The following is a 12500-nucleotide window of genomic DNA, read 5'->3' as shown; positions in this document are numbered from 1 at the left end:
TTAGCTTTTTTTGGGAGCCCTTCTCCAAAGAGAGAACACCTCAAACCTAAAACTGGATGTTACTAACAGCTCAGGACAGATCCTAACTGCACTGGCTGTGTCGCCTTGGACAAATAACTTGACCTCTTTGAGCCTCACTTTTCTCCTCTGGAAAACAGACAATACCAGTTCCTCCACCCTTGGGCTGAAATGAGAATTAGATGAGTTCATAATAGGTGTGGCGCTCACAGTGCAGGACTTCCTTGTTGCGTGTATCTGGTGGATAGTTCAGTTCAGTTCAGTTGCTCCGTCGTGTCCAACTCTCTGCGACCCCATGAATTGCAGCACGCCAGGCCTCCCTGTCCATCACCAACTCCTGGAGTTCACTCAAACTCACGGCCATCGAGTTGGTGATGCCATCCAGCCATCTCATCCTCGGTCGTCCCCTTCTCCTCCTGCCCCCAATCCCTCCCAGTATCAGAGTCTTTTCCAATGAGCCAACTCTTCGCATGAGGTGGCCAAAGTACTGGAGTTTCAGCTTTAGCATCATTCCTTCCAAAGAAATCCCAGGGCTGATTTCCTTCAGAATGGACTGGCTGCATCTCCTTGCAGTCCAAGGGACTCTCAAGTCTTCTCCAGCACCACAGTTCAAAAGCATCAATTCTTCGGCACTCAGCCTTCTTCACAGTCCAACTCTCACATCCATACATGACCACAGGAAAAACCATAGCCTTGACTAGACGGACCTTAGTCAGCAAAGTAATATCTCTGCTTTTGAATATACTATCTAGGTTGGTCATAACTTTTCTTCCAAGGAGTAAGCGTCTTTTAATTTCCTGGCTGCAGTCACCGTCTGCAGTGATTTTGGAGCCCCCAAAAATAAAGTCTGACACTGTTCCCACTGTTTCCCCATCTATTTCCCATGAAGTGATGGGATCAGATGCCATGATCTTCGTTTTCTGAATGTTGAGCTTTAAGCCAACTTTTTCACTCTCCACTTTCACTTTCATCAAGAGGCTTTTTAGCTCCTCTTCACTTTCTGCCATAAGGGTGATGTCATCTTAGCATGTCACAAATGGTAGCTATCAATGTTATTAATAACTGTGATTTTTGTTGCTGTTAATATTATTATTATTAACAATATTATTAGAACCTCTCTAACCCCCCCTCATGACTTGGTGACTAAACAATAACAAATCTCTTATCAATAAGCTGTTCCTACAATCTCTGATCCAAACCAGTCAAACGAGTGAAAATGAAACTATACTACTCTATTTTGCGTTAACAGTGCCTAAGGGCTGGGGCTTTCCCACAATGCCTGTTAAAACAAGTCTTTATAGTTTAATAAAATAGTTTTCATCCATCCATTTATCAAACATTCACTGAATACCTACTATGGCCTAGGCACTGTCCAAGGCACAGAGGACACTTCAGTGAAAAGAAAAACAAAAACTCCCCAAATCGTTGCCCTTGTGAAATTTACATTTTAGTAAAGTGAGACAGACATACAGCAAGTAACACCGTAAATTAGTAAATGACTCAGATTAGAAGGTGATACAAAAAATAAAAGAAAAACATACAGTGAAGAGAGGGGAGTTGGGAATTGGGGTGGGAGGCTTACTTCTGGTCCATCCATTCAGATAAAAACTCAGTGGCAGGACTTCCCTGGTGGTCCAGGGGCTAAGACTGAGCTCCCAATGCAGGAGGCTCGGATTCAACTCCTGGTCAGGGAACTAGATCCCACATGCTGAAACTATGAAGATTTCTCATACAGTAACTAAGACCCAGAGCAGCCAAATAAATAAATAAAAACAAACAAGTATTCTTTTAAAAATAAATGAAAAAGAAAAGAAAGAAAGTTGATGGAACTGCACTGGCTTGCCAGCTTGTCCTGCCACTTTAGGGAGCCCCTCCTCCCTCTAGGCCTCAGTTTCCCTGCCTGTAAGAAAGGGCTGCCTAGATGATCTTAAAGGTCTTTTGCAATTCATTGTTTCTCAAAGTACAACCCATGGGTCACCTGCATCAGAATCACTTGTTGAAAATGCAGACTCCTGTGTCCCTAGTCAGAGCTACTTCATCAGGCTCCCTGGGAGGGGAGGGGCAGGGCTTCAGACGCTAAAGATGCTCTTCAGGTGTTTCTTATAAGCCGTCAAGTGGGATAAGCCCGATCCTACATCTTCCTTCTCGTTTTCCTGCCAGTGAAATTCTCACAGTCATTGGTGGGTGGGGGCGTGTGTGTGTGGGTGTGTGTGGATGTGGGTGTGGGTGTGTGTGTGTGTGTGTGTGTGTGGGTGTGTGTGTGTGGGTGTGGGTGTGTGTGTGTGTGTGTGTCTGTCTGGTCGAGGCTTCTAGGTTTCCAATCTCTTTGGGGATCTTTTGCCCTTGATTCTAATCTTTGGGCAACAACAAACACCCTGACTTTATCTCAGCCAGCTTCAGATTGCTCTAAGTCCCTGGGAGCTTAAAGTTACACCTGACCTATCAGAACACGCCCAGCCAGTCACACCATCCAGATACGGATTTTTCTGAAAATGAGCTGAAGAGAATGGCTTTATGGCTCCGAGTATAGCATTTCACTGTCGTGGTCCTGGGTGGCATAAATAAATTTCAAATGGATTTCCTGAAGTAAAAGTTCTGCGGCAGCCAGCATCCTCGGAGAGTAAATGCTCACACTGACCACACAGGCAGCTTGAGGGGTTTTCACTAGCTAAAGGGAGGGTCACTGTTTAGCATCTCCTCTCTACCCTGCAACCCCCACAATTCTACCTTTAGACCAGAATTCTCCTCTGAACTCCAGACTCACACACCCCAATCAGATCCTGCCAGCTATCTCAGCCCCTCAACACATCCAGACCAAAAGTCTTGAGACCTACCCTTCCCTCACCTCCGAACCTCTTCTCCTTCCTCCCCAGTCTTCCCTGTCTCAGGAATGGTGCCCCCATCCTCCCAGATGCTCAAAATCATCCCTGATTCTCCTCTTTCTGTCACCACCTCTCTGTGCACATCCAATCCTCCGATCTCTGAAATACTCGTTAAGACTCAAATCCAACCATTCTTTTCATCTCTGCCTTCAACCCTTCAATTCAGGCCACCAACATCTGCTGCTGCTGCTGCTAAGTCACTTCAGTCGTGTCCGAATCTGTGCGACTCCATAGTCAGCAGCCCACCAGGCTCCCCCGTCCCTGGGACTCTCTAGGCAAGAACACTGGAGTGGGTTGCCATTGCCTTCTCCAGTGCATGAAAGTGAAAAGTGAAAGTGAAGTCGCTCAGTTGTGTCCAACTCTTAGCGACCCCATGGACTGCAGCCTACCAGGCTCCTCTGTCCATGGGATTTTCCAGGCAGAGTACTGGAGTGGGGTGCCATTGCCTTCTCCACAACATCTCCTAGCCACAAACAAAAATACAGAAATGAGCTGCCCTTATGTTGCCTACTGCACTTAGAAAAAAAATCCAACAATTCACCAGGGTCTACAATGGCCCTACACCTCCGGCCCATCGTCCCCTCCAACTTCCTTACCTGCTGCTGCCCAGGACCCTCTAGCTAAGCTTTATTTTAGATTGTCAGATATACTTTTCTGGCCTCAAAGGCTATGCAGCTAATGATCCTTCTGCATGGATGGCTTGTCCCCAGCTCTTCCTTATCCTTTAGGCCTCAGCTCAGGGGTGAACTCCTCCAGAGAACTCGAGCAAGCCTTCTCTGACCATCTCATCCAGAACAGCTGCTGGAGGAGTGGGTGGGTTTAGGGGAAGAGCAGTGGCTTTGAGTCAGGTGGCCCTGGTTCCACGGGAGCTGCGCCCTCGCGAGCTGGATGGCCCTGGACAAGTCTCTGCTACGTGCTTCACCTGTCTTTTTCAAAGGAGGACAACAGGATTTTCCCGAGGGCAGCTGTGAGGCTTAGAGGGGCCGGTCAAGTACAGAGCATAGTGTCTGGTGCACACGGAAAGAAAAGAGGGCAAGTGGGAGCTGCCACCTTAAATCTTTTAAAAAAAAAATGGACCAAATAGGTTAGTAAAAGAAAGAGTGGCTGCTGTTCTAAGAACTGAGCTTGGTGAGCTCAGTGTGGCACAGGACACACACCCCACTCACAGACGCATCTCCAGTGAGCTCGGTGCATGCATGCGTGCGTGTGAAGTCGCTTCAGTCCTGCTCGACTCTTTGTGACCCTAATGGACTGCAGCCCACTAGGCTCCTCTGTCCAAGGGATTCTCCAGAGTGGGTTGCCATGCCCTCCTCCCGGGATCTTCCTGACCCAGGGATGGAACCCGGGTCTCTTATGTCTCCAGCACTGGCAAACAGGCTCTTTACCACTAGCACCACCTGGGAAGCCCAAACTCTGTGGGAGAAACCCCAAATCAGATAGACCTGGCTTGTTTCTTCGGAGCCAGAGGACAGCCAAGTCCTCAGCTTCCAAGCATCACGATGTATCCATGAGGCTGACGGGAAGTGACTTCTTCTCAAATGGCCTTAGCAACTCTGAGACTCTGAATGGCACTGTGTCAACGTCAGTTGCACAAGTGGCCTCAAGAACAACCGAGAAGATCCGGCTGGTGTGTCATCACACGCGACAAGTCACAAAGATTACAATGACAATGAGCAGAGTCACTGGAATCAGCAGAGTCAGGCTAAACTAAGCATATCAGCATGTACGGCAGAGTTCCTTCCTGCCTCTGCAATGAGGCCCATAGTGAACACACAACCCAAGGTACAGGGTGTGGACCTATCTCTAGGTCCTCCTCTGTGGCTACCAGAAACTCTCACCTTAGAAATCTATCGCGAGAATGGTGTCACAATATGTCCCTAAAAAAGAAACTCAAGCACATCATCTTTTCAGGACAGGTGAGTCAGGCTGATGTCCTGGCATGGGTGATGTTTTACTGTGGCCAAGAACCGTGAAAGAACACACCTTTGGAATGTGCAAGATGACAAGGAAGCTCGACAGAGGCTAAAAGTTGGGAGGAAGCTATCAGGATGCCACTCCAAAATTTATTTATTTATTGGATTGTGCTGGGTCTTATTTGTGAAATGTGGGTCTTCAATCATTGCAGCATGTGGGATCTAGTTCTGTGACAGGGGATGGAACCCAGGCCTCCTACAATGGGAGTGCAGAGTCTCAGCCACTGAACTGCGAGGGAAGTCCCTACTCCATGTCTTTAACACCCTCCCCTAGATGGTTAGCCAAAGTGCAACAGAGAAAACACATAAACATCAGGCAAAAGGCATTGAAGACACTGATTTAGATCCACCAAAGATAGGTAGCCTTTCTTGATGTGACCTTGTCTCCATCTAGGGGTGGATTCAGGACTGGAGACTGGGGACTTTAGTAAGATAAGATTCCTAGATGATGCATCACCTCTCAGCAGGTGAGAAGACAGTGATGCAGAAAAGCAAGGATGCTGACAAGTAAATGACAGCTTGTGTGGATTAAGCAAGCACTGGGCCATTCCATTTCAAAAGATCTTGCTCCTTAAATAAGCCTTGTGAGAATTTTAAGTGACTGCCTCTGATTCAAATTACTGTCATGCCAAATCACGCTTCCACCTTATAAAATCTTCCTCATGCCTCTCCAATAAGGAAGAAAAGTGGCAAAACTGTTACCAGTAAATTATTTCTGCAATCCCATTCTGAGTTTATGATGCCTTCGAATCAATACATGGAACTGTTACCAGAATTCTAACCAAAGAAGACATGACTGCACATGTGTGAAGTATTTACTAAGATGACTGGAATGAAATGCAGGCTTTGAGCCTGGGTGAGACAAACAAATCTGGCTCCACGCAGGGATGGTGAGACAATGACAAGAGCTTTGACAGGGGTCAGAAGATTGGCCTCCGATAACCCGCAGATTACATCCAAAGAGCCTCCCACTTAGAGAGGGCTCAGTATCAATTTGTGTGTGTGCGAGTGAAGGATTAATTTGACAAATGGTACAAACAAAAGGCGGGCTTTCGAGGTGGCTCAGCGGTACAAAATCTGCCTGCAATACAGGACATCCAGGCTTGATCCCTGGATCAAGAAGATTCCCCTGGAGAAGGAACTGGCAACCCACTCCAGTATTCTTGCCTGGAGAATTCCATGGACCGAGAAGTCTGGCGGGCTTCAGTCCATGGGGTGGCAAAGAGTTGGATATGACTTAGAGACTAAACAATAACAAAATAAAAAGACAATGTTTCTTTAAATAATGGGGTTTTACTATAGTATATAGCACTTGCATTCTCTTAGTTATTTGTGATTTTCTCAAAGTCTTCCTTAAACTTCCATGACAAAATGGAATTTTGAAGTAGTACTTTCACATGCTTAGAATTTATTCCAACTCTGTTCTGGCATGAACTTTTACAGCTTACTCTGAAAATCACAGTGCACCTGCTTTTTCTTGTTGGTTTGGTTTGGTTCTGTGAGTTTTATAATAGTTGTTGGCCAAAAGTAGTCAGGTTTTGACCAAACCCAGATTTCCCCCGGACTTTATAAATGGGGCTTTTCACAGCAAAAACCCAAAAAGAAATTTCATACCCCAAATATAAAAGAATAATGGATCTCAAGATGTACTGCATTGCTAATATTTAACATTATAACTTTATAAAGATGCAATGAGTACCAGCTCTGTGTCAGACACTTGTGCTTGGCTTGGACTGGGCAGGAATGCAGGTGATAGAGGGATATGACCAAGGAAGGGTGTATACGGGACAAAAAGTATATGGCAGGGTCCCTTCACACAAGAAGCAGAAATAAACAAGGCAGGTAAGTCACAGAACCAAGCTACAATATGAGGCATTACCGAGCAAGTGCCCAATGACTGCTAACGAGAGCTGCTGTGAACCGAGTGCTATGTGCTCAGCCCTTTACGTGTATCACCTCATGGGAGCCTCAGACAAGTCCACGGGATAAGCATCCATTTTACAGAGGTGGAAACTGAGACTGAGGGAGATACAGGAATTTCTCCCCTGACCCCAGAACCAATAAATGTAAGTGATCAGGTTAGGACATGAACCCTTGCTTGGCTGAGAGCAAAGCCAAGCCCAGTCTGTATCAAGACAACATGTACTCCAGTTAAGAGAAGGAAGAATCCCTGTGGTCAGTGTCTCTGAGAGAAAGACTTTGTCTTTTTATACATCTATTGTGCACAGAAGGGGCACTAACTGAATCGTAGAACTTTAAAAAAATGAAATGCAAATCTTATTTCCAGTCACTATCACACCTGAGGCACAGGGAGCTAATAAAATTAGGTTGAGTAAATGAAGGGCTGTGTAAGTTCCTGTATCAGTATCACTAATAGCTACTGAAAATTCCTTTAAGTACCATAGTTTTTCATGCCTCCAGGCTTCTGCAGAACAGAATTCTGTCTTCGGTTTAGGGAATGCCCATTCAACCTTGCAGCCCAGCTCAACCCCCCACTCGTGTCTCTCTCCAATTCCCTTTTTCTTTTACTAAAAGTGGGAGTTGTTTAAGAGTGGGAACTACATCTATTTTCAGAGAGTCAGGACAGCATAAGAGAGTTCTCAATGAATATTTAATAAAGAAACAGATCCTTCAATCTTGAAGCTTTTGCATGAAAATGATACTGACTTTTTACTGGGTTCCAGCAATTACTAGTAAGACACTGGGCTTTGCAGAAGCTTTGAAAATGTGGAATCAATAAATAAGCCTGAGTATAATGTAAGAGTGTTAAATAAGGTTATGTCAGTTACTCCAGACTGATAAATGCAGGCCGAAATCAAAACAAATAGCTTATCCACTCATGATTGCAGTAAAGTTACAAGAGAAAATGGACAGAAAAATCCACGCTGGTCTTGACTGCTAACCACTGCTCTTTTAAGAAAAATTCTACTTTCAGAGGGGACTGAGACATATACATTACCATATGTAAAACAGATAACCAATGCGAGCTTGATGCAAATTTGATGCATGACGTAGGGCACCCAAAGCTGGTGCTCTGTGACAATCTGGTAGGATAGGGCGGGGAGGGAGGTGGGAGGGGGTCACAGGACAGAGGGGACACATGTATACCCATGGCCGATTCATACTCATGTGTGGCAGAAACCATTACAATACTGTAAAGTAATCATCCTCCAATTAAACTAAATAAATTTTTTTAAGTGGCTCTAAATTGGTTTATAGATTGCACACTGAAGGAAGCCAAACTATAAAAGGAAAACTTTCAGGAAGTTAGCAAACATATAGCCTTCTAGAATAATGAAATGTTATAAAATAATTGTTGGTGCCTAAAGGAGAAGAGTATGGGAACAGAGCTGAATACGATGCCCCTGATATTTGAAAGCACTAAAGGGAGACATCAACAATATCATCATTCTTGTGAGGATATTAATCTTTCAGAGGATATGAAAACCTAAAGCACCACTGCACCAAGCAGCTGCTGTTTTAATGCAGCTGAATAATTCAGGAAAGGAGCAGCTAGTCACACAAGAATCCCTATCGGTTGTACCTTTGGACACTTTTTGGGGCTGGAAATTTCCAAGGTACCAAAAAGTCCAGGCTATTTTTCTCTCTTATCTTGCCAAATAAGAGAAGCTCAAAGAATCCTAAAGCAAACTCTGAAGACTGAAATATAAATTAATGTCACTTTATTTCATAGTCTCCAAAGGTATCTTCAGAGATAAATAAGACCCAATCTAAATACACTAAAATAACAATGTTTACAGAAAACTGGTAAAGAAGGAAAGTAAAAGCTCTCTGAGTAAGCTACTTTGCAGGCCTGAGTTTTTTCAGCGTGGGCTTTCTCAAAGTGGTAAAACTTGTAAGTGAACAGCACTCAATTTTTTGGAAACCTCTATGAGTCTTACTGCTGGGTGCTCCCCTGTAATGGAGGATCAGAGATTTATAACCCAAATACCCACAAGCAAAGAAAGAAAGTGAAGTCTGACTATTTGCAACCCTATGGACTGTAGCCCGCCAGGGTCCTCCGTCCATGGAATTTTCCAGGCAACAGTACTGGAGTAGGTTGCCATTTCCTTTTCTAGGGGATCTTCCCGACCCAGGGATCGAATCCGGGTCTCCCACATTGCAGGCAGATGCTTTACCATCTGAGCCACCAGGGAAGCCCACCCACAAGGAAACACTCTCTCAATATCCTTGAATAAAAGGACTCTGCAACAAAAGCAGTTACGTTCTACCTGCAAGGCATGTCAGCATCTTTCTGCAATGGCCATCAAGTTTTGGGACCTAAATTCCTTGCAAAATTCTAGTCAAAAAGAAAAAAATTAGGTCTAGATAGATAGGGGTGTGTCTGTGTGTGTGTAAAATACTTTTTTATTCTGCCAAACCACAAAACTGCTAAACAGGGATTTTTGCCATTTTCTTTTCTTTTTCTGATTTAAGACTTTTTTTTTCAAAGTCATCTTTTTTTGGAAAACTAAATCAGAAAAATAAAAGTATTAATATGTATGTGTCCTAGATGCTTTGAGACAGTCCTTTATTCTTTTCCACCAATGTTTAATCGTTATGGATAATCAAATGTGATTTAATTCATGCCACGGTAATACTTTTCAAATGTGTATAACTTCAGAAACCAGAAAGCACTCTTTGTAAAGACCATGTGTCCTAGTTTTTTGGTTCAGAAATAGCGATCACCATATTCTTAGCAGTAAGCTCATCCAAGCTCAGAGTTAAAAACCACTTAACTCCTCTGGTGTAAAACTGTTCTCTAAAATTTGTGTCCCAAATATTTTCTATAATGAGCAAGCAGCATGAAGAAAGAAACTATCTCCAACCTGGGATCTGGCATAAAGTTTGGAATCATTAATGACGGAGCGGGAAGAATGCTGCTAATACTATGATGTGCATGCTAATATGCTTCCCTTGTGGCTCAGCTGATAAAGAAACTGTCTGCGATGCAGGAGACCTGGCTACAATCCCTGGGTTGGGAAGATCCCCTGGAGAAGGGAAAGGCTACCCACTCCAGTATTCTGGCCTGGAGAATTCCACGGACTGTATAGTCCATGGGATCGCAAAGAGTCAGAAACCGAGCGACTTTCACTCACTATGTAATACACGCTAATATGGCATGGGGAACTCTGTTTCATGATTCAGATGATGTTGATACGTGTCTATAAACGGAGTCTTTTTACGCCCTCATTTTCTTAAACTTTTTTCCCCTGGTGAAATATCTGACTGTTAATAGCACAAGTACATGGTTAGTACTGCTTTTGACTTGATAGTATTTCTTTGAAAAAGAACAAGGAGAGTGTTATCAGTTACCAATTTACTGCCTCTCAGCTCCAAAAGCACCCTTCTCTGCCATAAACAAACGCTCTTAAAGCACTTCTCCTTTCAAGCATATGTGATGTTAAGCTTTCTCAGAAGAGGCTGGAGGGACAGTGCAAGCAGAAGGTGGCTCCGCTGAATGCCCAGCACTGGGACAGGCTGTGTGGACAGGAGGTCAGTTAGTGGAGTATGGCCCACTCACAGCCCAGGACCTGGTTCCTGTGTTATCTTGCAGCCTCAGCCTGGCCATAATTTTTTGGCAGTCTTTGTCAACGTGGATACCAGCGCCTCCACTGGCTCTGAAGGTCTTGTGGTCCCACTGGTACCCAGACCTGGAGTGCACATCCACGGCACTGGCTGCCTCTTGCTTGCTCCTTGCCTGCACTCCAGAGGGCCATCTATGGTTTTCCCAGAGCTCGTGCGCCAGCTTGGGTCTAGCTAAACCAGCAAACTCCTCTGCTATGCCATGGGCCGAACCCTGCCTTCTCTACTGAGGTCTGAACCCCTGGTAGTTTGGCCTTCCTTGGTGACACTCCCTCAGCCCTAGTGAACCATAGAGAGTTTTCTTACACCTTGCGGTTCCTCATTTATCATAGGTAGTAACTCTCTGTATTTTTTCTTAATTTGTATTGGAGTATAATTGATTTACTAATACAGTGCTGTGTTAGTTTCAGGTGTATGGCAAAGTGAATCAGTTATATATATATACACACATACACACACACACACACACACACACATATATATGTATACATACAGCCACTCTTTTTTAGATTCTTTTCCCATATAGGTCATTACAGTGTATTGAGTCAAGTTCCCTATGCTCTACAGTAGGTCCTCACTAGTTTTTTATTTTATGTACAGTAGTGTCTATGTGCCAATCCCAGTCTCCCAATTTATCCCTCCCCTCTTGGTCCCCTGGTAACCATAAGTTTGTTTTCTATAAGTCTATTTCTGTTTTGTAGATAAGCTCACTTGTACTGTGTTTTAGATGAGTGACTCCTGGTATTAAACCTCCCCTGTTAAACCTACTATGTGGCTCTTGTCTCCTGACTGGACCTAGGCTACTACCAGAAGGAAGGGCACCACAGAGGACAACATGAGCACATGCCTGCCCATGAACGGAAAAATGTCCACAGTGCCAAACCCCAAAGAAAAATTTTCATGGGAAAAATACCCAGACAATTTCAAATCCAGAAGAGCCTGGTATGTTTATTTACAGCCCAAATGAAGGACTAAAATACTCTCACTTGCTCCCACTGAAAACTGTACTAATGATGAACAGAAAAACAATCTGTGGTTTAGCCAGACAACTGAAAGCTACTCAGTGGCCCAAAGGAGAGACTCCAGGGACGTGCAACCACATGGGTGAATCAAAAAGAGGAACGCTCAGCCAAAGAACCCAACACAGAAGACTATGCACTGAATGACCCCATCCAGAGAGCATTACAGAAAAGATGAAACTACCAGGACGAAAGACAGGGCAGAAGGGAAACTCTGGGAGGCGATGGAAGTGCTCTATGTCCTGATGATGGCTGTGTTTACACCACTGGATACATCTGTCACAACTCTGCAAACTGCACACTAATAAGCCAGTTTTATGGTATAGCCTCCATAAACCTGATCTTATAAAGCAAAAAACTAAATACATACAAAGAGAATTGTGGGGGACTTCCTTGGCAGTCCAGTGGTTAAGACTCTGCATTTCCAATGCAGACAGCATGGGTTCAGTCGCTGAGTGGGGAACTAAGATCCCACATGCTACACAGAGTGGCCAAAAAAAAAAAAACCCAACTGTGGAAGGTGGTTCATGTAACACTTAAAGGTAATTTTATACCTCACATGGATAGATTACAGAGATGATTTAAAATTGTTACATTTAATTATCCAGTTAGAGAATAAAAAGCCCAGGAAAAACCACAGAAAGTAGATACGGGTAATATAAAATTATGAATTCAAAAGCTAAAGCTCAATGACAAGGATCCCCCAAACCAAAAGCTGATTCTTCCAAATGACTAAAAGAAAAAAAAAAACACACACACAACACACACACACACACACACACACAGAAGACTGCTGACAAGTTTAATCAAGAAAAAAGAGGAAACAAAACTACCGGGAATGAAAAGCAAGCTGGACTACAGATTCCATAAATTTTTAAATCTAAACCTTTCTGTCAAAAAAATCTAAAAACGTATACAAAATCAAGATTTCCAGGTGGGGAAAAAAAAATACCACAGATTTACCTGGAATTAAACCAAAAAGACCACAGACTAAGAAATCTGGATGGCAAGGATACAGGATG

At 43.9% G+C, this 12500-nt stretch overlaps 1 protein-coding gene across 4 annotated transcripts in view; it reads right to left on the bottom strand.

Annotated features, from left to right (window-relative positions):
* STK4 (serine/threonine kinase 4) overlaps positions 1-12500 on the bottom strand; it is a 122184-nt gene that overhangs the window by 33393 nt on the left and 76291 nt on the right. The window lies entirely within an intron of this gene.

The sequence above is a fragment of the Ovis canadensis genome, chromosome 13, assembly GCF_042477335.2.
Source record: "Ovis canadensis isolate MfBH-ARS-UI-01 breed Bighorn chromosome 13, ARS-UI_OviCan_v2, whole genome shotgun sequence".
In the NCBI taxonomy this organism is placed as follows: domain Eukaryota; kingdom Metazoa; phylum Chordata; class Mammalia; order Artiodactyla; family Bovidae; genus Ovis; species Ovis canadensis.
This window is presented reverse-complemented; position numbering and strand designations above follow the sequence as displayed.